The 26,280-nt window shown below is 41.4% G+C and overlaps 1 long non-coding RNA gene across 2 annotated transcripts in view; it reads left to right on the forward strand.

Moving 5' to 3' along the window:
- Positions 1-240: 240 nt before the first annotated feature.
- LOC148362863 (uncharacterized) overlaps positions 241-26,280 on the forward strand; it is a 34,488-nt gene continuing 8,448 nt past the window's right edge. The window contains exons 1-4 of one of the 2 annotated variants that reach the window (XR_015850828.1): positions 241-298; positions 6,063-6,170; positions 23,974-24,141; positions 25,261-25,298. This is a non-coding gene — a long non-coding RNA (uncharacterized LOC148362863). Of the gene's footprint in view, positions 299-6,062; positions 6,171-15,206; positions 15,453-23,973; positions 24,142-25,260; positions 25,299-26,280 lie in introns of those variants that run through there. The other variant, XR_015850827.1, reaches the window with a different exon arrangement.

The raw sequence follows: 26,280 nt of genomic DNA on the forward strand, positions 1-26,280 counted from the left end.
CAAACACCGTGCTAAAAAGCGACCACAGAAAAACACGTCAGGTTTAAAAGCTACGTCATCAAACACTATTTTGAAGAAGTAAAAGAATCAAATAAGACTACATCAAAACGGAATTTCTAAGAACTGATCGCAATCAGCCTTTTGCGCATGCGCATTAGGCTTTGGTAAGACGTCTCGTCAGAACATCGGCTCATGTCGTTTACTTCAAAGAACCAGCTCACAGAGTCCTTTCGTTCGCAAACGACCCATCGCTCACTTTCACCCCAACGTCATGTCGCCCCTACAGCTCCACTCACGGGTGAGTCACTCAAATGGGTTTGTTACGTGACTTTCATCTTAGCCCTCATTATAAAAAAAAAAAAAGATAAAAGGGCAGCACCGAAAAAGAAGTTGTTAATGTCGTCGTGGGTGTATTGTCACTTTTTGTCTCCACTTTTCAATGGCGGAAGAAGCCGCCTCCGTTTTCACTCCCACGTCGAAAATGGAGGAGAAAGATGATAGCGTTGAAAGGGAGAGCGACGCCAACAAAAGCAGGGCCGCGTCCTTTAGATAAGCGTGACATCGGGGACGAGTTCTTTCAAATTTATTGTTAGTTTTGTTGTTGTTTTTTCATGTCATCCTATAGCTTAACATTAGGTGATTGGTGCTAGCCAGTAACAGGTGCGCTAGCCTAGCACTAGAAACTTGAAGGTAGGTTGCTTCCAATGGCGGTTCTACACTAAATGACCTCCCTCCAAGTTCAAAATTCCGTACCACTCCTTTTAAAATTGAAGTTGAACCAACAATGGTCAAAACTTTGCTGTAAATAATAATAGTCATAATAATAATCATAAATATAATTGTCTTAATGTCATATATTATACATGACAAAGTTCAAAAATCCCAAAATGGGACACGGTATCTCCAAAAGCAGTATCTCTGCCCTCTAAGATTCAATCTGCAACCTTAGTGGGATATTTAAATCCAGGCTTAAAACACACTTTTATCTTACTACGTATGAATGACCTATGTTTTATGTTGACAATCTCTGTGTATCGTTTGTTGATACCCTTGCTAGATCCATTGCAGCCTGGTGATTAACTCATGTTAATCAAGGTTTTTTATTTTATTGATGCTAAGGGTTTGAGTTTTTCCTTGCCCTTATGGAAGTTTTAGATCAGGGGATCTTGTAATAGCAGGCCGATAAGAATATTTTCTCTATCAACTATTTGTTATAAATAGCTAACTGAGTTTAAAGTGCTTTCATAATGTTTTTTTCCGCAGCACCTATCTGCTTTTATTTTACTTTCAACACCGTTGTTCCAGGACTCGCGTTACATTAGTAAGCTGGGAGGAGGGATGGAGAGTGATTTGATGCTCGTTTCCAGGTTTCTGTTAGTGTAGCCTGAAAATGGTACTATTACCAGCTCAGTAGCCTAGATGGTAGTGTGCCCGCTTTGAGACTGGGAGGTCGCTGGTTCGCGCCTCGACCGAGACATACCTAATTGGTATAATGGCGGCGCCCTCTGTTGGCTGCGGCTGCATCGACTCGCTACAACGGGTCAGGTGTATCGACATTTCGTTCTGTGTACATTGTTACAAAGAATGACAATACAAAGGAAATTATTATTATTATTATTATTATTATTATGAAAAGGCCTCTTTCAGTACTTAGAATAGGCTGGCTCTAAGTCAGGAGATGGCCCGGAGAGTAGCAAAATTTAAAGTTGCGCACACCACCTTTTATTGAATCTTAAGTCACACTGTCAAAAATGTTTGAAAACCAAGTCCATTTATTATTCATTTATTATTAATCCAATTGACAGCATAGGTTTTTATCATTTGTGGTCTCTGTGGCTCAGGGGTAGTACAGATTGGATATTTTGGTTAATAAATTTGCTGTAATTTGGGATTTTGCTATACTTTAGACCTGTCTTTCCAGATCTTTTTTTTTTTTTTTTTTTTTTTTTTTTTTTTTTTTTTTTTTTAGGGCAAAAAAATCCCATGAATAATATTTAAAATAAGCAAAAATTACCTGCCGATAGATTAAAAAAAAACACATTTTTTTTCATGTTTTTTTCTTTTAAATAGGATCAGCGATATTTTTACTTCATTTAGGCTATGTTAAAAAAATCTTCCTGTGAAATCTTACAAAACAAGTTCTTAAATATACTGTGATATCTCATGCGCTGATAATTAGTATATCAAAAGAAATTATATGCAGTCATTTCTCTACATATGCATTTTTCAGGTTACGAGCAAACAAATTACCTCTAGGTACAAACCTTTTTTCAGGATACGAATAAACAGAACAGTACCATGTGCGCTGCTCTTCAGTGTTCCGCAGTACAGTACCTGGCAACCCTGATCAGATGCGTGAGCGCCGGCATGCTCTTGTGTCTACCGCTTATTCTGCCGGTGTCATTCCCACTCTGTAAACAGTACTGTACTCTACTATATGCTAGCGCTACGAAACATTAATGATGGATCCCAAGAACGCCATTTGGAAAAGTGAGCAGCGAAGTGAACTATTTCCCCTACAAGTGTCTCCTTATTCTTGACAATACTCCTGCCCACCGCTTAGACTTGAAGATGATATCCTGGAGTTTTTGTTTATTAAGGTGCTGTACCTCCCACCCAACACCACCACTATCCTCCATCCCCTGGACCAACAAGTCATCCCAAACTTTCAAAAAATTATACAAAACGCCTGTTCAGGAGATGTTTTGACATCACTGATTTTTTTTTTTTTTTTAAATAATTATTTTTTTAGACCCGGTTAATGGGGAACAAAACCACCCGCAAAAAGTGAAAATCTGCGAAGTAGCGACGACCCTTCAAAAAGAAAAAAAAAAGAAAAATCTCATATCATCTCATTATCTGCACCGCTTATCCTTATTAGGGTCGCGGGGGGCTGGAGCCCATCCCAGCCAGTGGGCAGGGGACACCCTGAACTGGTTGCCAGCCAATCGCAGCTGCAATTCACATTAGTTCTCGCAGCTAGCTGCGTTCTTCATCGACGCACGAGCCAAGTGATCCACCGCTAAGGGCCCGGTCACACAGCCGTTTGCGGCTGAATCACGGCCAGAAATTTCTGCCTGTGAGGCGGACGCTATTGGACGCTTTGAGACCGCCATACAGACGAGATACAGCAGTGCTTAACTCGCGGTCGGAAATTAACGAGCGGGTGTCAGCGCGAAAAAGTTTTGAGCTGCTCAAAATTTTGAGCACGTGTTAACCGTGGGCGGCACACGAGGTAATGACGCGGAAAAAACGCGGAACGACGTGCTCTGGCCGCGGCCAGGGCGTGGTTACACATGGGTAGGACGGGAAATTTCACCGATTATCGTGGGTGGAGCATGGTAATAGCATGTTCTGCGCCTGTATTGCGGTGTTATTACGTGAAATTAGCGTGTTACGCGTGTGACGGTCAAACGCCTTTCTCCGTGTATATACAGCGCGATTTGCCGAGCACACGTCAGTTGTGCTCGAGACGTCAAGGGGTGGAAATGGATCCCTGTCACCGTAGTGACCTCGTCTTAATCCATTTTTATTTCTTGACATTTATTTTCATTTCATAACAAGATAATAAAATAAAAATGAAAAACTATTACAATAATAACATATTGGCTTCTTCGGTGCCATAGCTTGAAATCTTGATCTTCACGGGACTGTGTCTTGAGCGGTTATGATTTCTACAGCCCGGTGTTATGCCGAGAAATGCATCCCTGCCGAGATTTGCATCCCCTCGCTACTACAACCACTTTTACCTCGTTTTATCTCACTTTTGTATCACTTTTAGGGAATGTAATGGCGAACATATAACCAAAACCACTTCGTCTTGCATTTGTTGGGAATGTAATACAACTTAAAGCATTCCGTCTTTGTTTTGAACGTAATGGAACGGTAATGCACACCGTATATAAAATCCTCCCCCTCGCGTGAACGCGCATTCTGCTGCGCTTCCAACAAAAGCGATCGTATTCTATATAAAACGCTTATTAAAACAATAAAGCGAGCTAATTATAACAATTGGGAGATCCTAGTCCATATAACGCGTTTATTTAAACAATAAAGTGCGATCGTATTCTACAAAATGCGTTTGTTAACACGCATGAAAAAGTCACCAACGTCAATGCACGCTTCCAACAAAAGCGATCGCAGCAGAATGCGCGTTCACGCGAGGGGGGGGGATTTTGCGTAGGTGTCGGATTTGGGCACAACACCGGCTCAGGAGCTTTTATACACGTGGTCCACACGAGAAAATGACGCGGAAATGACGCGATGAGGAAGCGGAACAGTCGCCGGCGTCTGTTTTGCGGGCATAACACCGATGAACAGCGGGTTGGCCAATTTTGCGCATTTTCCATCGCGGGCAACCACAGGCAAAAAAATAACGCAAAATTTTACCCGCGATACAGACGCAAACGGCTGTGTGACCAGGCCCTAAGAGTCGTACAGCTGGGCGATTTTACGTCCGCCCGGGACGATCGGAGACAAATTCACCACAGGGTTTTTACCACGGGTGCCGTTCGGTCGCTCCTGCGAGCGAGCCCCTAACCTGCAACGGGGGTACTTTCGGGCGCGATACGCACGACACCGACACAGTTACGGGGGTCCCACGCACGTCTGCCGCCTGTCGTCGCACCGCGCTACTGGGGTCGTCGGACAAGCGGGCTCCCCCCAGTAACAGGGGTAGCCCGATCACGCCCGCCGCCTTTTCTTGCGTCGCACCGTGTGACGCCGCATCCGCCGAACTTGCTCCGTCGCGCTGCCCGGGAGTGACCCCCGCCGCGACCCCACCCCCACCGTCCCGTCCCATCCAGCCTTGTCCCGCGTCCGCTGACGTTCCGCTGAAAAAAAACCCAAAAAGTGAAAATCTGCGAAGTAGCGACCCCCGTTAAAAAAAAAATATATATAATATATACCGTATTTTCCGGACTATAAGGCGCACCTAAAAGTCTAAAAATTTTTCAAAAGCTGACCATGCGCCTTATAACACAGTGCGCCTTATATATGGCTCAATATTAAATTCGCAAGGTCTCGCAACTACGAGAAACAGCCGCCGACTCCATTTTTCGCGCTGTGCATACTGGGAAATATTAAACAACGATTCTCTTTCATACGTGCGGGGAGACAGCGCCGGGCGACATACGCCACCATCTGTCAGTGGATCGTAAATGCATGGGCTGATATATCAGTCTCAACTGTGGTCCGAGCTTTCAAGAAGACGGGAATTGTCCCCGAACAGCCAGACAACATCAGCGACACTGACTCAATTAATGACGACCTTGATGAAACGGAGCCGGACGTGTTGGATGGCCCATTCACCGAGATGGTCAATTCGAACACTGCAGAAGAAGAATTCGAGAATTCGTCGATGAGGAGCTTATAGAGTGATCTTTGTTTTTCTTTTGTGTGTTTACGTTTTACATTTTACAGTTATTATGTTATTGCTTTATTGTTATTGTTTTGCACTTGTTGTTTTTGCACATTACGAGTGTCACTTTATTGCGATTGCACTAACGTTTCATTTAAAATAACAGTATCAGACGGGTTTTTTTTTTGCGTGTTGACTAAATGGAGGAAAAGTAAAATGATATGCCTTGATGTTGTTCAAAGATGTTAAAGATGTGTCACGAAAATGCTTTACCTCAGAGAAAATAATAAAACGGCTGTTTATTTATTTTGGGAGTGAATGGAGTTGTGGAAAGCTTGTTTGTTAACAATAAAGTTTGACCATTTTGAATGTTTTGTTGACATTCCCTTTAGCGTGGCAACATCTAGAGGTTGCATAACGTAACTACATTCTCTACTGTAGTCAAGTCAAGTCACATTTATTTACCGTAAATAGCCCTTAATCACAAAAATGTCTCGAAGGACTGCACAGGATTACAATTACAAAATTGCACAATTACCTGATCTTAAACCAGCATGCACTTATAGCGCCTTATAATGGGGTGCGTCTTATGTATGGCAAAAGTTTTAAAATATATCATTCATTGAAGGTGCGCCTTATAATAACACGGTGCGCCATATAGTGCGGAAAATACGGTAATTTTTTTTTTTTTTAACCATTACAGACCGCAAGCTCTGAAGCCGCAAACGTCGAACCGCTAAGTAGCGAGGTCCCACTGTACAACGTTTACCTGATGGAAACATCGATTATTGAACTCTGGACATTGATATAGGTAAGTTAAAGTAGTAACTTTCATGTTGTTTCACCATTGTTCAAACTTCAGAAGTTCTTCTAAAATGCTCCAAACATGTTTCACGGTTAGTACACAGGGGCTTGAAATCCTTAGATGTCAGAATTTTAATGTTTCAAGGATTGAAAATTATTGGATTTTGGGTGAATTGCTTGTTCATGCTTGGAATTGTTGCCATGTTTTTCTCAACGAGTCTGTTTAAAAATTACACAGAGACCGCTCTTAGGGGACTTTGCTTTGTCATTACATTTCTTCTTCCCTCGTCATTAACAGCAGCTGGCATTAGTTTGTATGGCATTGTTCTATGAAGCATCCTAACCTCCTTGGGGTTACGCCCCAGAGCATATGTAAATGCTACACCTGAACAGGGTACTATGAAATGTGCATTAGTGCAAGGATTAAGTATCAATTAAGGACATTTATAATGGGCCATGCAAAAAAATTAAGGTAGTGTTTTCTAGTGGCAAATTGTAATGGGAAGTACTTGGTGCAACTGAAGATGTAATTTTTACCCAACATCTATAATGGGAAAGATTTTTCTCAAAAATACTCACCCTCCCATTTGTTAGATCCATAAATATATTTGCAGTTTACTCCAGATCTTCAGAAAGATTAAAAATAGCATATGTAAATCACAGATATGCATGTGGATCTGCAAAATATATGATTCACACAAGAATTCATCTTTGAATGGTACTGTAGAAATTGCCAAACTGGCTTCAAAAGTTCTTGAAAGTGCTTGAATTTGGCCATACAAGTGCAAGAACCTTGATGTGTACATGTAAACAAAACCTAAAAAGATGACATGTGACCATATCTAAAAAGACTTGACCTGACTGAGCAAAACCAATGTGATTTTTGGACTCAGAACAGCGATTCATCTAAAATTAGCAAAAACCTGCCTGCAAACAACAAATTTGTGGTTGACCTGTTTTGTGGTACTCTACACGAAATTTTCTGACTTATTTTAGAAATCATGTTCGTACTGCAAATTGAAAATACTAGAGGATAGCCTTTACTGTCATCGGCGTAGTGTACGTAGTTCACAGGATTAAATGTAATTCTCCAGGATAAACATACAACAAACAAGTAAAACTCCCCACCGAATTATATAATTATAATTAGATATTGCTTGTAAACTGGCCTAAGTTGTAAGTGCATCAGAAAATAGCGTAATAAAAAATAAAACAATGACATTTACCTGCTGCATTATGAAAAAATATTCAAGAAAAATGGAGTGTAGTTTTCTAATGTTTCTATGTTCAGAAGATATATTTTTTTACTTTCTCCTTTTCACTCATAAAGGATTTCCTATGGTTCTGAAATTGAACTCAGTCGCGCTGTAATTCATCAATAGTCGGACACAACCAATGGATTCTATGCACAGGAGCACTGTGGTCAGCAGCATGGGAGCGCCGCAGGGGACATTGCTCTCTCCGGTCCTGTTCACCCTGTATACGTCGGACTTTCAGTACAACTCTTGTGTCCTGCCACGTGCAGAGTTTGCTGATGGCACTGCTAACGTAGGATTACCAGAAGTGGGCAGGAGGAGGAGTACAGGAAATTGATCCAGGACTTTGTCTAATGTAGCGACGCTAACCACCTGCACCTGAACACCACCAAGACCAGGGAGATGGTGGTGGATTTCAGGAGGACTAAACCTCACCTGAAACCTGGAACCATCAAAGGAGAATGTGTAGAGTTTCTCCAGACCAACAAATACCTGGGCGTGCAGCTGGACAATAAACTGGACTGGACTGCCAACACAGAAGCGCTGTGCAGGAAAGGACAAAGCCGACAGTACTTCCTCAGAAGGCTGGCATCCTTCTCATCTGCGAAAAGCTGCAGATGTTCTATCAGACTGTTGTGGCAAGCACCCTCTTCTATAAGGCAGTGTGTTGGGGAGGCAGCACTAAAAAGAAGGATGCCTCTCGTCTTAATAAACCGGTGTGGAAGGCGGGCTCTGTTGTGGGCATAGAGCTAGACAGCCTGACAACTGTAGCTGAGAGACGGGCACTGAACAAGCTGCTGTCAATTAGAGGTAAGATCGGGCCCAAAAAAAGCACCCGAGCCCGACGCAGGCCCGAGGGGTATTAAACCCGACCCGGACCGAGCTCGACTAATTAACTGGATTTGCTGGCCCGGCCCGAGGGGGCCCGAAATTACATATTTTATTTATAAAGAGGGGTGATTTATGATAACAAATTAAACTCTGCCTTTTGTTACAACATCTAGGCCTAAGTTAAATAAAACTGTATAAACATTTACATCTTTTATATTTCTGTGTCTGCACTGCAGATGTTACATTAAGCGACAATCTGTCATTGACGGGTTTTTTTTTTTTGAGGTAGCGAAAACATTTAAGGGCGTCCGTCATTTTGACGACTTGATCATTGGGCCATAATCCACAGCAGCAGTAGTAGTACGTCCTTAAGATTTTAGCGCGGCACTATCATTGAGGGGGTGTTGACGTGTTGTGCCCTTTTCCGACTCCTATGCAAATCCCCCCCCCCCCCCCCCCCCCGATCGTATTCTATATAAAACGCTTATTAAAACAATAAAGCGAGCTAATTATAATAATTGGGAGATCCTAGTCTATATAACGCATTTATTTAAACAATAAAGCGTGATTTTATTCTGCAAATTGCGTTTTTTAACGCGGATGAAAATGTCACCAACGTCAATGTACACTTCCGACAAAAGCGATCGTATTCTATATAAAACGCTTATTAAAACTCTTACCAGAGTGCGTTTTCCTCGTCAGTTCTCCTCTCTTGAGTTTATCCTTAACTTCTTGTTGGTCCGACTCCATATCGGGGATACCAGGCCAAAATCACGCGAATTTGCGGAGGGGAAGATTATTAAGAGGACAGCTTTCACGTCACGTCACGTGCACAGAGCATGCTCTGGCTCCGTTAAAAGCAATTACAGCTCCTTCTCCGTTTTATCCAAATTATTTATTTTATAACAAGTATTCCTTGGTCTAGTATCCATACATAGTTTAAGTATATATTTTTAATGAACATATATTTATAATTATTAATTAATTTAAAAAAAAAAAAAAAAAAACAGGACCGAACCCGACCCGACCCGACCGTATGACTGACATTTCAGGCCCGACCCGGCCCGAAATTGCCTCGGGTTCGGGTTCGGGCTCGGGCCATGAATCTTAGCTCTACTGTCAATCATGGACAATTCATTACATCCACTACACAGCATCATCTCCAGACAGAAGAGCAGCTTCAGCGACAGACTGTCACAGTTTTGTTCCACAGACAGACCGAGGAGATAATTTCTCCCTTATGCCATGAGGCTCTTTAACTCCACCCGGGGGAGTAAAAACCCAAATTAAACCCCAATCCCACATTTGCATATTACCCTATTTTTATTACAGTGTCTTTTTTTTCGTAACACTACTTAAATGCTCTTGATTCCACACGTTATATTGGGTATTTTTGTATTCTATATCTCTTGTTTTATTTTTAACGCAAGGATACTACTGGAAATGTAAATTTCCCTACGGGGATGAATAAAGTATTTATCTGTCTATGACGTCATTCTGCTAAAAATGTATGTATCTATGTGAGCTTCATTTAATCTGATGCTATGGGATGTCTCCTAGTAGAATCAAACTAGTGCACTGTAGTGTAGAATATCAAATTTATTGCGTCTCTACAGCATGACAGGAAACAGATGTGCATTTTGTGTTGGACTAAAATAGCATCAAAATCGTTTGCATTTAAATGAAAACGTGGTGATAGCGCCTCCAATAGTCACTGCTGTTTGCTGCTATGAGACGGATCAGCTCAGATTTTTTTTTTTATTCCATTTGGGCTTGTTTACTGGAGGAGTACATTATTTATATTCAATAGTATAATAAATAATGATGTGTCATACTATAATAATATAATTTTCTCAGGTTATAAAATCAAAAGTGCTTTCAATCGCTTTGCAAATATTTAAACAACCAGCAACTACTAAGACAATGCAGCCCATCTACTCAAAATCAGTAAAGGAACTTGCTTTTGTTTATTTCCAGCGAATGATAATTATCATTCAGGGCAAGCAAATAAAAATGGGGAACACCAGATTTATCAGTGCTTATAATAATGATCATGAAAATAATATTGATAATATAAAATTATAAAAATAATTCTTATAACAGAAATTATTATAGTGATGGAAAGGCTCCACGGGTGGTAAAATACATTTTAGATGAATTATTACTTTGCCATCAAAATTCAGTTAATGTCGACAGAAGCTAATGTTCAGATGCTTAAAGTGTAATTTCTGTAATCCCTCTTTCATTGGGTCTAATGGAGACCAGAACCCCTCCACCGATATGCAATAATTTCCAAAGTAGCCTTCAGACGAAAGTGCATTCTACCTGTCCCTACTTGCATCATGAATTTGGAGATAATTGATCGCGTTTGCATGGGTGCTGTTCAACTTAGATGGAATGAAGGAAAAAAAAAACGGGTGTCACGCAGAACATTATTAGCTCCTGACTGGGAATAATGGAATACGGTCACAACAGTGCATTTCATTTTAGGGGAGCCAAAACGCCAAGCCTCCCGGCAAAACTTCCTTTTTCCTATCCCCGCTCGTGGTATGAGATTGCAGATAATGGATCGCGGCCACACAAATGAATTTAATTTTAGGCGGAAATACCGTAAGGGCAAAGAATAATCCACCTGGCCAGACAAAAGTGGACTCGGGCGGTCTCCGCTCGCAGCAATACAGGATCAGGAATAAGAAATCGCGGCCACACAAGAGCAGTCCACTTTTTGGTGGACAGAAAAGAAAAAAGGAAATGCCAGGCTCGATAAAAATGCTCTCTGCCGATCTCCACTTTGAGCAATATACGATCATATTGCGGCTGCACGAGTGCAGTTCACTTTTTAGAGGACAGAACAATAAAAAAAGGGTACCTGTCCTGACGAAAAATGTGCTGTGCCTGCCCCCAATCGTAGCAAAACGCTGGACGTAATTGATCAAAGAATATTTTTCTATGCGCAATGTACTTAGGGCGTAAAGTACAAAGTGTGAAGTAGCAAAGGAATTACATTCCAGGATAGAAGATTGCTGAGGTATCCTTAAAATGTTTATCTTCAGACCCGAAACAATATTTTTCTCTTGATTATGATCTCAACCAGTTGACAACAACCCATATTTACCACATTCCAGTAATACTTTTATTATTTACGTCGTCATAAAACAAAATTTTCGCTGGGTGTCTAATGAATACTTCTCACGGGCTAACATTAAATGCCTAAGATCAGACCCACTTGCAAGTTTACCAAGGACAAAAAAACAACGGAAGGGCCAGAACAGCTTTCTAAATTTAACACAGTCCTTGACAAACCAATAAGTACCCCAGCCCTCTCACGTCTGAAAACAACACAAACACACCTTCAGTGAGTCCAAACAATAAAATTAATGATAACCATGTGCAAAACCTAGGAACCGGAACCACAAAACAATTTGCAACAGACCTAGGATCAAAACCACCTACTTACAACTGAACCAGTCCAAACATCATAAAAAATTCCCCGCAACAGACATTATTTATTACCCAAAAATACCAAGATGTAAAGCCACGTGAAACTATAATGTAGCAGTCAATAGTGTCCCTCCAAAACATCTCAAATGAGCAGACCACACATGTTTATTAAAATGCGCAATCTGAAGTAGTACCGTAACTTCAAGTTTTTGTGTGCTTGTATGTACTGCTGATGCTTATTGTTGCAAATCCAAACATGTGAATTGCGTGCCCTGAAGGTAATGTAAAATGCAAATGGAACATTGAGCCAATCCAAGAAAAACACTAAGGCGCCTGACACGGATGCTTGTCCTAGCCTGGAAGTTACCACATGCTCGGATTTGGAACACGGCATGACAAAACCATCTGCTTCAGATCAAAAGATCCTTAAAACCGGCCAAGAAACTACGAAATCCTCTACTGCACCTGTAACAGACCAATATTTTCTACAAAGGATGATAAGCGACATTTTGAACCAAAAGCCCCCTTCATAGAACCAAGCAACCAGTTGAATTGAAAGAATGTCTGGCAGCATACCAAAAGCCGCCTCCAAGAACAAAAAGACCAAAACCGCAAAGCTAACTGCAACTTTCTTCTATAATAAAACCATCTGTCCTAGATACGACACAAAACAGTGACGGACTAAAACCGACAAATTCCCAACCACCCTCCTAGACTCAAGTCCACTTCAAATAAGGGAATAACCAAACCCATGAAACCGGACTTTGAAAAACGGATTTATCTCAAATAGACAAAAAAAAAAAAAATCAAAACCACCTTTAGTTGGCTGATTACAAAAACCGAAATGGATCGAAAAAACCTACAAACTGCTCACATGTCCAACAGTCCAATTACTTTTTCACCACTTCCTGGAATTAACTAGTACAAAAGGTACAAATCCCATCCCAACAGACCAACAACAAATAAGTTACATCAATGGTTCCCAAATTTTTGCAGGCTGGCGCCCCCTTGGCTCCCCAGGTATTACTAGCAATTTTTGCCCAGCCTTTCGTGAGGTTTTTGTTTTTACAAGATATGTCAATTACAATTATGTCAGCCTCCTCTAGGGGAGGTTAATGCTATGTGAAATACATACAAATTTCTTGACCTACGGCAAAAAATGCAGTTATTTTTTTAATTATTCAAATCAATATCTACAATTTTTAATAAGCTTTCTTTTAGAGAGAGGGTGACGAGCTCAGTTTTCCCGAGTGTAGAGCCGCTTCTCCCAGTTGTGAGGAGCCAGCTGAGGTGGCTTGGGCATTTGATAAGTATCCCTCCTGGACGCCTTCCTCAGGAGGCGATTCGGGCATGTCCCAATGGCAGGAAGTCCCTGGGTCGACCCAGGACACGCTCAGGGTTGGGTAGGGTTACTTTAACTTGATTACTTTCAATGACTTTTGGATTACTCCAATACCAAATATGCAAATAAAAGACAAAAGAAAACTTAATATAACAAAATTATGACTCACGTGGTAAGCTTTCTCTCCTGGCTTTGATCTCTGGCAAAACTAACATAAAATGCGACAGAAACAAAATGAAAATAAATCCAAACAGCCTGTCAACATCATTTTTGCCGTTCCATGTATTCCGTTACTCCCCAAGCCTGGACAAAATTTATTAATTTTATTTATATTTAGTTTATTTCTTCTTTTATTAGCATATTTGGTATTGGAGTAATCCAAAAGTAATCAAGTTAAAGTAACCTTACCCAACCCTGGACACGCTGGAGAGACTACATCTTTAGGCTGTCCTAGGAATGCCTCGGGATTCCGTCGGATGAAGTGGTTGGGAATAGGGAGGTCTGGGCTTCCCTGCTGAGGCTGCTTCCCCTGTGGACCGACCCCGGTTAAGTGAAAGATGATGGATGGGTGGATGGATGTGCCAAAATACAGACAGTCCTTCTAAATGATTTATTGTCTTTTAGGTACAGGTCTGATTTATATTTTGGGTATTAATATTTGTTTAAGTACACGTTTTGTTAACATTTCGGATATTTCTGAATTCAAAGGTAACTTAAAAAAAATGTGACTTTGCACGAGAAAACGTTTTTCGGTATCCAAACAATTCAGAGTTTGAACGCTAATACTGAACATGTTATGGTCCAAAATCAAAATGTCACTGTACAGTATTCCCTCGTTGTTTGCAGCAGATGTGTTCCATAAAGGCCCTGCGACAGTCAAAATCCGTGAAGAAGAAACCTTTATTTAGTTGTTAAAATACTCTATTATACAGTGAACCCAAAGAACAAACCCCATTTACCGGCTCAAGCATTTTTTTAAAAGTATTTCTTTTTTGAATTTACTTACCAATAACGTGTGTACTGTCTAATTATAAGTTTGAAAAAATAATCTTGTTGCTGTATTGCACTAATGGGCAAAAATGATTTTCCAACAGTACATTTCTAATTCAGAGCAGATTTTGTTGCCATCATGTGGACGTTATGGAAAATGGATTTTACTTTCCTTTAGTGTGTCAAGGAGTCCACATTTGTTGGCGATAGAAAACATCTCTCTCAGCCTCTTGGTGCTTTTGTGTTTCCAGAGTGTTTTTTGACTCGAAATTAAAAAAGGTTGATGCCAATAAGAATGCAGAACACGGTGTACGTCAAATCCGGCGAGAAAAAAACGCGATATAGCCACTTGTATACATAAGCTGATGCTTAACTATTTTGGTGGTATTTATTGGAGGTGCCATGACATAATATTACATTATCACTGTATACTGATAAAGAAGACCCCCAAAAACCTATTTTTTTTTTCGTTTTCCCCTTTCCTGTTTTTTCTTTTAGATTTTTCTTCTTTTATCTTTTTGCTTGATTTCTCCCTTTTTCCAAGTCATTTCATGAATAATTTTATATAATAATTGTTGGTATATGGAATAAAGCAAGAGAAACCGGTCTGAATCAATCCAACCGTTTAATCAACACAATGTAGTGTACAGTATTTACTTATGCAGTGGGTTAACAGCGGACAGTTGGCATAATCATTCTGGTGAATTACTGCCTCCTAGTTTGTGAAAGCAGTAATGTTTCTCCGGGCCTTCCAGCAGGCTGAGTTGAACTAATATCAAAATTTGGTCATCCAAACAATCAGCCATATCACAGGTATGTTTGGCTGCAGGACGCCTGTAACTTAATTATCGTAGGCCTATGAGCCTATTTCTGAGCCTAGCAACAAGTAAGCCTGAAATTTGATTGGTTAAAAGCTTTGGATATGAAAGCACACGTTTGGAAGCAGTGTAAGCAGGGGAGGAGCAATAAATGGAAGCAGGCAGACAATTTGAAATAACTGTATTTATCATTTGTGGCTGTATTCAGGTCCAACACACCAAAAAAAACGTATCAATCATTAATTAACAAGTATTGATGGACAAAATATAACACATGATTCAGATCTTCTTAAGCCATCAGAGCAGGCGTTGCAGGCCCTCACAGCACACCACTAAAAAAAGTTGAACGCTTGTTTGTTTGCTAGGTTAGCGCATGACCACGCTTTGAGGAGCGCGCCCAACTAGCTTTAGCCACAGCTACCGTTGTGGAAAATCCTTAGGGGCCTACACAAACCCCAGGGTTTGCCAGGAGCCCCGAGGTCCGTCTCAGCCAAGGTTCATCAGAGGAGGCCGATCGACCGACCGTCAACGGCGGGACGAGCGGCAAAGTGTGCGGAAAATTCGCTTGGCATGTCGCCGATGTCTGTCAGTGCTTTTTTCTAAAGCTCGGTCTTCGGGTCGTTTTAAGGGCAGCGGGTTAGCTGAAATCTGCTTTTGATGTGTGTAAAAAAAGCTCACATAAGTTTTGTGTTAAAAAAAAAAAAAGAACTATGAGCTGCACCGTGTCTTTAAAATTGGTTAATTAAAGTTGTTATTTACAAAATTAATTTCCTCAAAAGATGTCATTTGTCTTTGGTATTACGAAAACTTTCATGTTTGAAGTGTAATGTTATTTGTGTTTGTCGATCGGATATTTAAACATTTGAAATAACTTGGCCTCTTTACGTTTTGATTTTTGGTGATAAAAAGACGAAGAGACGTAGTTCTAGTCGATGGATAAAGTATACACACCTGTGGCAGACAATTTTAATCATACAAATTTATACTTTTCTTATTTACTATATTTCAAACTTATACTACTATATTTTTCCTTTTCTTGTCCAATAAAAAAAAAAACTACCTAAAATCAGAATAAGTTTTCATTCTAAATTCTTACAATGATCAAATGTATCTACGATCTCCTATATAAGATACATTTGCATATTTCGTTAGTATTTTCTTTTATTGTTTTAAACGTTTTTTGTAAAATAATAATTAATAATAAAACAATAGAAAAATAATGTAATATTCCCTGTTTATACAATAAATAACAATTATATAATATAAACCCCGTATTATTTTCATAATTAAAATATTTTAAATGAGAATATATTTATATTTTACTTTGACCCTTGACCTCTGCATCCGCCCGTTACTCCACTCGACCACCTCAAGTCACGTCATACTAACGTTAGATTACATTTCAAATTTTCTTTGCATGCATAATTATAATATTATTAAATCATATAAACATATGTTACACATAAGTAGCACTTACTCAATATTTTTTAGTTAAATTTATGTTTTTATCTAGGGTAAAATTGTCAGGACCAGAACAGGAAGAGGACCCAGATGCATAACGTTTACTCACAAGTTTGAGATATAGAGAAAAAACCAACGCCAGCGATCCGGTGCTCGCTGGACGAGGGAAGCAAGCCGCTCACGGGATCGGAGCGTGTTCGGAATGTTGGATTGAATCTCCCGGAACAGGAGATTCTAGCGTGGTTCATTCAAATACGGGTCGTAGCCGGGACGGGAGATCAGAACGTGGCCGGTGGTCAAAAACGGGTCGTAGCCGGAGACAAACGGGAAATCGGGAACAGACGAGTGGGATACGGATGAAAAAACGGGACCGACGGGAGCCAGAGTCAAAGTCCTTGCCTTGCATAATCAGAGGTTTGCTGACAGACTGACAAAGGGTGACTGAGAGCACTGAGCTTAAATAGGAGGGGGAACCAATCAGGTAACCAGGAGCAGCTGACACCAAACGAGCGGCCACAGGTGAGTGCAATGAGTAATCATGACAAGAATGGGTTTGGAACACGTTAGCTACGTGTTGCCATAGGTTTCCATCCCCTACCATATGGTATGTTCACTTTGCAATCCCTAGCTCAGAACATATCCCTGGAGGGTTTGCCGTATGAACTTTGCTACCACTTTTTTGTAAACGTAAATATTTTCAAGTTGACTGAACCATCAGGGCAGAAAAGCGAGGATTAGATTGCTCTGGATTTAGACTAGTTGTTTATTTTCTATGGACGCGACAATCATTATTAGATCTTTATCGATCCAGACAGTTTTGCGGCTGATGTGCCTTAAGGTTTCATTTTTTCCGTGTAAAGATGTTGAAAGAATTTAAGCGCTGTTAAAAGTAAACCCTGTCACATTTATTTTATTATAAGTCAGCTATCAATAACTCTAGCATAAAAGCTAAATTCCACTCAACACTTTGATCCAATCGTTGCTGACATTGTTTTCTTTTGTTTGAAATTCATAGCGCATTTGTGTCTTTCAAGTCTTAATTCAATCAAAATATTTGGCCGGGCTGCAAGAGTGAGAAAAAATAATTTTTTTGTTGATCAAAGAGCACAGCCCCGCTCTGTAAAGTGAGAGTAGAAAAAATGATGATCGTCATTATGCAGTGTGATGTTAAAGACCCCCAGGCAACAAAAACAAGTTCACTTATAATAAGGCTAAGCTGTTCAGATCACATGGTGCATCAAAACAATTCAATAATATTAGAACACATAATGCTTTAGACGCATTTCAGATGATAAAATCTAGGATACGGCAACCCCGACTAACAGTTTTCACTTATTAAAATTCTAAACTTTGCAGTGTTAGTGCATGATGAGTACATCTGTAGGAGGCCTATCCACTATTGGTCATATGAAGCTATTGATTTGCGCTGTTGGTTGAACTACTTCCCATTATGCCTGCCTCTTAATTCAGTTCAAAATCTTAAGACTTAGTCAGCGATACAATACTGTACTTCTGTACAATTTTTGATGCCTTCAAGTCCCATGGAAACCAAGTTTGCGATCATCAAGAAGTACGACAAAAACACCAATCACTCCGCTAAGGAATATGGAAATTACCAATGGACAATCAGGACAAATATTAAGAATAAGGAGGAAATTAAAGTAAGGACATTTTTCAAGCGGAAGTTTTAAAATTAGTTCATTTTTTATCTGGTGTATTCTGCATTCGCCCGGTAACTCCACTGTACCAGCATAGGTCATGTCACAACATATTTATTTCCCTGCACTTGCTCTATAAAAGTAACATTTACTGACCATTGCAATGTTTTTTCTTAATTTCTTTGAGTGTTTTTGAATGGCAATATGTTTGCACTTTGGAACGACCTTGCAATTGTTTCATGTTTGTGATCGAGTTTCTTCTACAGAATAAAACGTCTCAGTGAAGGTTTGCCCAAGACTGGTGATTCCATTCTTTTTGCTAGGGGTTCTACATACACAGTTAATAGAAAATACACTTTTCTTGTCCACTTCAGTCAGCCATGTTGCCACACCAGAGTTAAATGGCCCTCGGTAGGTCATGTGACGCGTGCGAGCTGAGCCTTGATTGGTCATTATCCAAAAGCAAGCACCTATGATGTCATTTTCGGCTGACGGTGCGATGGTTGGAAAAGGGGCGGATTTTGCCGCTTTATTTGTACACACATGCGGCATTTATCGAAATATTGCCCAGAATAGAGCGGCCGCATGGAACTCGTTGTGAAAACATTTTTTTTAACCAGACAACACACATAATAAATTGTAACTTCAACATATGGACGTTGTAAACGTGGTGACATCATATGTGAACCACAGCTATCCACATGATAGATTGTAGCAGATCACATGCTCCGTATCAGCATCCATTAAATTATGACATTAATACTTTGTACTTCATTGATTAATGATAGAGTCCGTAAATGTAAACGTCTTTTCATGTTGAAAAATGCATCGAACGCATTTGGATGAACCCCAGCGACCAAAAAGAAAATACCGCCGCCAAAAAAAAGGCATATTTACTTAAATACAAAGCAGCAGATTTGCTAAGTGGAGCACAAACAGTAGCTGGCGTGCATCTCCATCGCCTCATGTATCTTTCACGTTTGGGGATAAATCAGGCAAAGAAGAACTACTCGTCTTCAAAAGCGGCATTAGCGTAAAATATACTTTCACGACACTGATGGCTTCCATCTGCACGCCGGTTTGCCTGCCTCGCGTCATTGAAAGCAGCTGCAGGCGAGCGAGCGAAGCGATCAACTTCTGTTTGCAACGCCGCTCGTGATGGCCGGCGGACGCCGACCCACAGGGAAAACCGGTGCGGGTCCATGATGGGGTTATTGCGAGGCTACAGGAGACGACTTTTTCCAAACCGGTGGAAAATCTAGTGACTTGATCGAGACTCGCGTCTTGGGAAATTCAATGCGGAGAACTTGTCTTGAAGAATTTGCACAGCCTGTGTGGAATACCGGCAGGGTTGGGTTACTTGGGATATGTAATGTGATACAGTTACCTGTTGAAAACTTATCAGTAATACCTCAATATTTCACGAACATAACTGAATGAGTTTCAATTCATTTCGATTATTTCAAGACCATAACATGCAAATACTGCGACTGGCTGGCAACCAGTTGAGGGTGTCCCCTGCCCACTGCCCGAAGATAGCTGGGATGGGCTCCAGCACCCCCACGACCCTACTGAAGATAAGCAGTGCAGATATGCAAATAATAGACTAAACAAACTTGATATTAAAAAAGGAAAAACATCATCAATGTAACGAACAAGGTCTTGAGGCTCTGTTGCCATAGTGACAACGGTATTACAGATTTCTGTTCAGGAACAGTAACATGTTTCCATTTTTGGTTGCAGCTCATTGCTTTCTATAGGGTAAACGTCTTATCAAGTGTTAATGAAATTTGCCGCAGACGAAGAATTTTTGGCCATCCATGACACCATCCATCCATTATCTGCACCGCTTATCCTCAGTAGGGTTGCAGGGGTGCTAGAGCCCATCTCAGCTATCTTCAGGCAGTGGGCAGGGGACACCCTGAACTGGTCACCAGCCAGTCGCAGGGGTCACAGAGACAGACATTTCGCTCGCTCATTCACACCTAGGGACGATTTGGACCTGCCAATTAACCTAACCTGCATGTTTTGGAATGTGGGAATACCCGGAGGAAAACCCACGCAAGCAGGGGGAGAACATGCAAACTTCACATAGGAGGTTTGATCTCAAGGTCTCAGAACTGTGCTGCACATGCGCTAACCTCTGCGTCGCCGTGCTGCTCCATGACACCAGTATTGTCCTTTTCTGTTGTTAAAAACTCCACTGCGCTGCACTTCCCATTTCACATGTAGCTTCTGATAAGGTCCGCGTGTAAACTTGGCCCTTTTCCATTGCCTGACAGGCAACATGCAGCAGCAGGCCACGTGCAATCAGGTCAGGTCCATCAGTCACACAAAGAAGCATAAACTAGAGTTGCCAAGGGTACTGGGTGAGATAGCGAAGGGCTGCGCTATTTAAATCTCAAGGTTTCTTCATTTTCCTCATGTTGAGGTTGAGTTTTTCCCTTGCCCTCGGTAGGTTTTAGATCAGGGGGTGGCGTCATAAGTCTGTGGTTTGCAGTATTCTGTGCAGCCCTTTGAGAGTCCTTGTGATTGAGGGCTATGCAAACATGACCGCGATTTACGTGGATGGATGGTGTGATGAGTGCACTGGAGGAAAGAGGTCTAAATGTAGTCAAAGCTAGAGCTCTTGTTGGTGATATGAATGAGTGGAGAGGTGTTGTGAAAGGATAGTGGGATCTTTGGACGCGGGCACCTGTATGATACGACAGGGGTAAACCAGTGAAAGCTGTCAAGCCCTGCTCTTGAACAGACTTGACTTGAAACTGGTGTAGGGGTAAGGTATTGGTCCGAGGACGATCAAATCTATCCGATCAAGGTACTTGCTTAGTATTGATAATATTGATACTTGGATCGATCTGCCGGCCCCTAGTAGAAAACGCTGGGAATGTTCATCAGACTAAAGGTGTAGTTCTCAGAGCTATTGTACTTGGTAAGTTTTCCACGCCAGTCCTGGAACTTTTCTGAACTGGGATAAAGTGAGCATTGTATGTAGCGTGCGAGCGACAAATATTTTTGGACGGCGGGAAGGACTCAAATGATATTTCACATATCTCATGTTTTTTTTCTTTCGCTGGCACTCGCAAATCCCGGACCAGATGCCGGAGGGGCAACCAATCACTGCGTCCAATCATACGGGAGCGCCGCCTTCTTCCCACATGGACACCATCTTTTATGGAACACAAACACGCAGTATCAAAATGATGAGCAGGACGCTAATTCCAAACACATGCGCAACTCGTAGCACTTGTTGACAGAGGCGCACATCAGGAATGAAGACGGGAACGGACAATTGTCTTTTACGATACGCACCGCATGCGACAAACAATGTAAAAACACAATGTTTGTCACTGCGCAACGCTTAACTCGTATCAATCATGACGCTAATATGTTTTTATTTAGACATGTTGAATCGGGCACAGAATCTATAGCACCTGATAAACTTTGTCGCCGTCTCACATCTTGTTTGTTGGTGTTATTCTCATAGATGTGTTCACCGTGAACTTTTGTTACAAAGCTGTTCTTTTTTCACAGTGTTGCTACTTCACCGATTTGCGTTTGTGTTCTGCATTCTGATTGGCTAAACAGTCTCTTCGCTTCTTCTACCTGTGCTTCAGTAACATTGCGGTTTAACGCGTACGCATAGCTTGCCAAATTACGTGTTGTACATGTTGATTCCTGGTCTGGAAGATTTAATATTGAGAAAAAGCTCTGGGGAGGGATTTTATAGCAGATTTGGACCATCAAGAATGTGTTTTTGCACAAAGAAACACGATTGAAATATCGCTCCATTTGATTTGGTTCTACCAAAAATCATTGTAAGATACTTTTGAGGAAACATCTAAGTAAGAAGTACGTTTTTCTTTCAGTGATCAGGGGTGAAGTGTCTCAAATTTTCGCCAGGATATACGGGCGCGGTTGCAGAATCTGTCCACAATAGCAGTAAAAATGTGTACATTTCTCTATGTCTTCGGAAAGGAATTGTAAATATTTAGGCCATAGAAGTCCAGGATCTGTTTTTAGTGTGCGGGTAGTGAATGACTTATGAGTATTTTGAGTCTGTGGACTCCAGTAGAAAACGTTTTCAGATTTACTGTGTGTTGTGGAACTGACAAATGTCAATTTTTAACTATGGCACCCGGCACCGCAGCGAACGATAACATTGTGGTTTTTCTGCTGCTTATATATAGGAGACTCCTGCTGGAGAACAAGCCCCAAGAATGCTCCATTGGAGTATGGAGTAATAACTGTATTGCAACCCCGTGGCGATGTTTTAATGGCACCAAGTGGAGCGCTGTTTGCTGCTAGGGCCCTTCAAAGCCGATTATGGAGGTTTAAACGTGATTAAACCTTTAAATTCAACTTTGGATACATGTATAAGATATAGTTACGTCGTTATTTTTAACATCTGTTGGTTATAGGTTTTTCGTCCAATCAGATTTCAGCTTACAAGTGTTTCTTTTTTCTGTGTTAAACTTCTCAACGTCTTCTTACTGATAATTTGACGGGACGTTATTATTTAGCGCCATCAAGCGGTAAAAAAAAAACACACTTTATTTGTTAAGAATAAAAATACTCATTGGAATAGTCATTTTGTTGACTAACATGTTGATGTGCAATTTTTTTAGATACTCATAGCTCTAGATAATTTTTATTTTTTACATAACATGAGGCTCACCTGTCAATTATCTTGCTGCTACAGGGACCCCCAAAGACCCTGTGAAAGGCTAGGCAATAAAATGAGTAGAAAAATTATGAAGTTTGGTCACTTTGAGTCGCTGTAGTTTGTATTCTTCCTTGTGCTTTGGTGAACTTTGTGTGTTCTACACAATACAGCGCCATCTAGTGGTCAAAGTTTACAAGGTGCCCCTTTAATGCTTCTGAACATATTAATTGGGCTATATGCTACAGACCTCTAAACAAAGTGATGTTTATACTCTGGTTCAATCCATTTTTTGGGGGGGGGCTCTAAGCATGGATGGTCTTTATGGTCAATGACAAAATGTAATGAACATAGTTTATAAGATTACACATGTAGTAAAATATTTTTTAAAAATATGATAGACAATATTTCTAAGGCAATGCCTGTAGTGTCATGATTACTGATGTGAAGCACCTGTGCCCGCGCCAACTGTCGCGGGTTCTGATTGGCTCCCTGTCACTATTTGAACCCAGTCCTGTCAGTCCCCTGTTCTCAGTTCGTCTGCAAATCTCAGTGTACAAGCCTTTTTCGACCCTGACTCCCACCTCTCCCGTTTTTGCTCCCGTTTGTGTCTGGCTACAACCTGTTTTAATCCTGACCACGTCTGCTCTCCCGTCCCGGCTTACGACTTCTTTTGTCCCCGACTACGTCTACTCTCCCGTTCTGGCTTATGACCCGTTTCCGACCCCGACCACGCTCTCAGAGTCCCGGCTACCGACCAGTTTTTCCGTCCCTGACACCGCCATTGCTCGCTACGGAAGATCCACTTCCGTGTTCGGATCACAATCCGAGTACGAGAGGGACTTGTTTCCCACGTCCAGCAAACACCGGATCGTAGGCCCAGCCCTTCCTCTTTCCTTCAATAAAACTTGTTAGAAACGTAACGCAATTGGGTCCTGTTTCCGTTCTGGTCCTGACATGTAGACTAGCTTAGGTTGTAAGTCCATCAAAAAAATGCAATTATAATAGTGCCATGACATTAGCAGCAGCATTGTGCAAAACACTGCAATGTTCTCTCGATTGGGCAGAGACTAGCCAATGATTTCTTTTTACATTCTGTCGGTGACTCACTGTAAAGTTCTTCCGTCTGAGGCCATCCTCTCAACATGGCTGTGTGTTCTCTAATGCGACTCTTTGGATTGGTTAAAAGTTACGCAAGCAGAAGGTTAAATCGTTTGGTGTTCAGTTTCAGGACTTGAAGGCAACATCGAAGGGGGCAGGAGGGCGGATGATCACTAGGCTAGAACATACTGTAAGTAGGCTATTTTATTCTTGTCCTTATTCAAATCTTATTGTCTCCTTGTGTTTTAGAATTCCTTGGCATGTAGACGTTGCTGAGTCTCAAAAGCTGAAAGGCTCTGTGTCAGGGCCTGCCGACTTGATGCCAAGACATTCCCTCCGTGTCTAGCTCGTTCTGATGGGGCCCCATTATGTTCTGTCAAGGCTTTCTTTGGATGAAATACAGGGACCAGACAGTCTGTGAGTACACTCTTGGCCTGTGTGACCCATATAACCCCTCCCCTTAGGGAGGAGTCAGTGATTAAAACACTTATTCAACTTCCAACTCCTACTTATACCCCCGCTCGAAATAAAAACTCACTTCTCCATCTTCCTTCCCCTCTTAACTCAATCGACTTCCTCGTCCGACCAAAACATTGTTGTCATGCATCAAACCGCAGTGAGATAATCCAAACGTTTTGCAACTTCCTGAGCAGCGAGCCAGGAGCTTCCTGAAAATGTGCACTGATCTGCAGGGAATCAAAAGAAAGCCAAAAAGCCAGCTGAGAGCTGCAAAACCATCAAACCACACCGTACGGCATGCTCTGCCAGGTTAAGTCTGTCAACTACCGCAAGTGGAATGGAGATGGCTGCCGGTCAAAAAAACTCTTGACGCAACACAGAAATAAAATCATGTTTGTAAAGTAGGGCGATCCTACCTTACATTTTTTCACTCTACGTTGTAGAATGAGATGTGTTTCTGCTCCTCGCTATTCGACATCAACAACTAATTATTTAGCGTCACTCAAACGTGGAAACATCATGGGCTGAACTACCTCCCACGATGCCTTTCTCTTCCTTTAGTTTCGAATTTGGCATGTTTCATAAGGACATGAGAACCAATACTGCATTCACTATGGGCGCTAAAGGTTGCGGTGATGGAGAAACAAAGCTTGCGATTAGCAAGAACTGCAAAGAAGTCACACAACTGGCTACCCTCGCTAAGTTGCATGGCCGTAACCAATCGACAGCAGGGACTATTATTGAAAATAAGGTGCCGGTTAAAGCAAAGACAATTTCTAACGCAGACCTGGGCACCCCGGTCCTTGTTTGCTGCACCTCCTACATGACTGTGGAGGTTCTCTTTCTTCAACTCAGATGATATAAATTATTATCTTATTAGCGAGCATATTAACAATCCGGGTGATTGGAATCACCGGCATTGGGGAGGAGAAACCTAAAAAAATGCGGCCCTTGAGGACCGGAGTGCCCAGGTCTGTTCTTGGGGCTTGACAATCCTCGCAAGTGGGAGTTTTGAAAAATCTGTTTCATATTTAATCTGCTGTTGCTGACCCCCCTGCCTCCTCTGCATCTACCCAGTACTCAACTGTACCAGCTCAAGTCATGTCACACAAAAGGTAAAGACAATTTTGTTTTCCCTTTATGTTTATATTTATTTAAGATTCAAGATTATCGATGTTGATAAAATAAGTATAGTGAAAATAAAATCGTATATATTTGGTGTTGTTGTATATGAGCACCAAAGTGCGGCTGAGTGTAAACAAAGTGTGTTGTGTTGTTGTCACGGTTGCCATAGCGCCCAATTGGCCCCGCCCGTGTGGCGCCAGCTGCAGCTTGTTGACAGATCTGCTTCCCTACTATTTAAACCCTGTCCTGTCAGTCCCCTGTTGTCAGTCCGTCTGCGAATCTCCGTGATACAAGGCAAGCCATTTTTTGACCCTGACTCTTGCCTGTCCCGTTTTTTTACTCCTGTTTGTTTCCCGCTACGACCTGTTTTGATCTCGACCACGTCTGCTCTCCCATCCCGAATTACGATCCGTTTTTTGATTCCGACCACGTCTGTGCTCCAGTCCTGGCTTACGACTCATTTCCGACCCCGTCCACACCTTGTTCTCCCAGTCCCGGCTACCAACCAGTTTTCCGCCCCTGACACCGCCATCGCTCGCTACGGCAGATCCACTTCCGTGTTCGGATCACGAGCCGAGTACGAGAGCGAACACCGGATCGTGGCGCACCCCTTCCTCGTTCCTTCCATAAAACTTTACGCGAGTGAGTCCTGTTTCCGTTGTGGTCCGGACAGTTGTGGGTTACAGCATTTATGCAGTTATTTGTACTTACTATATTCTATTTCTAATCACCTTGGATTTTTATCCCCCTCTACATGGCAATTTCACTTTTACGATCCCCACCTCAAAACGGATAAATGTCGTATCCCCTACTGTACAGTTCATATACCAATAATTGCACTTAGTGTGATGATTTATTTATTAGCTTTGTTTTTCTTGCGGTTTTACAAGCACTCATTGGAATTTAAGTACTTGTTTTTGAAAGCACTTCTTTTACCTCAAGCAAAACTCATTGGAATTTAAGTACTTGTTT

This window comes from Urocampus carinirostris, chromosome 7 (assembly GCF_059441175.1).
Source record: "Urocampus carinirostris isolate Australia breed hairy pipefish chromosome 7, RoL_Ucar_1.0, whole genome shotgun sequence".
Lineage (NCBI taxonomy): Eukaryota > Metazoa > Chordata > Actinopteri > Syngnathiformes > Syngnathidae > Urocampus > Urocampus carinirostris.